Raw genomic sequence first — 1,055 nt, 5'->3', positions numbered from 1 at the left:
GCCTCCTTTTCGATTTGAGAGTAACGCCGTTGCGCATCGTTGAGGGTCTTGGAAGCATAGGCGATGGGTCGTTCTGACCCATCCTCATACCGATAGGCGAGAACAGCCCCTAGGCCATACTGTGACACGTCAGTCGCCAGAACAAAGTGCTGACCCAGATGGAATGTGGCAAGACAAGGTGCCGACTGCAAATGAGCCTTCAGGCTGACAAAAGCCTGCTCACACTTGTCGGACCGACAGAAAGGGACGTTTTTGCGTAACAGTTGATGCAGGGGATGAGCTACCGCCGCCATGGATGGAATGAATTTGTGATATTAAGCAATCTTGCCTAGAAATCCCTGAAGTTCTTTGACCGTAGACGGCCGGGGTAGAGCGTTAATGGCCGCAACGTGCTGACGTAGAGGACGTATACCCTCACGGGACAAGTGGAAACCAAGATACACAATGGAGGGTTGGAAGAACTGTGACTTGTCCAGATTGCGCCTCAACCCAGCCGAATGCAAAACCCGAAACAGTGAACGCAAATTGCGAAGGTGCTCCTCAATGGAGGCCCCCGTGACAACAATGTCATCCAGATAGTTTATGCAGCTGGTAAAGGAAGCTGTGAGCTGTTCCAAAAACTGCTGAAAAATGGCCAGCATGCTAGCGACGCCAAATGGTAACCACTGGTACTGATACAACCCACAAGGAGTGTTGATGACGAGAAATTCCTTGGAAGAAGCATCCAACGGCAACTGCTGGTACACCTCCGATAAGTCAAGTTTGGAAAAGAACTGGCCCCCAGCGAGCTTGGTAAATAACTCCTCAGGATGGGGAAGAGGATAAGTGTCAATGAGGCTATGAGCATTGACAGTGGCTTTAAAATCACCACACAATCGCAGACTCCCGTTTGGTTTAGAAACCACCACGATTGGTGATGCCCATTCGCTGGAGGTAACAGGAAGGAGAATCCTTGAAGCAGTTAACCTGTCTATCTCAGCCTTGACAGGTGCATGCAACGCCACCGGAATAGGACGTGCCCGGAAAAACTTGGGCGAGCTGTAGGTTTAAGAGTA

Source organism: Schistocerca americana, chromosome 2, assembly GCF_021461395.2.
Source record: "Schistocerca americana isolate TAMUIC-IGC-003095 chromosome 2, iqSchAmer2.1, whole genome shotgun sequence".
Lineage (NCBI taxonomy): Eukaryota > Metazoa > Arthropoda > Insecta > Orthoptera > Acrididae > Schistocerca > Schistocerca americana.
Note: the sequence above shows the minus strand (reverse complement) of the source record.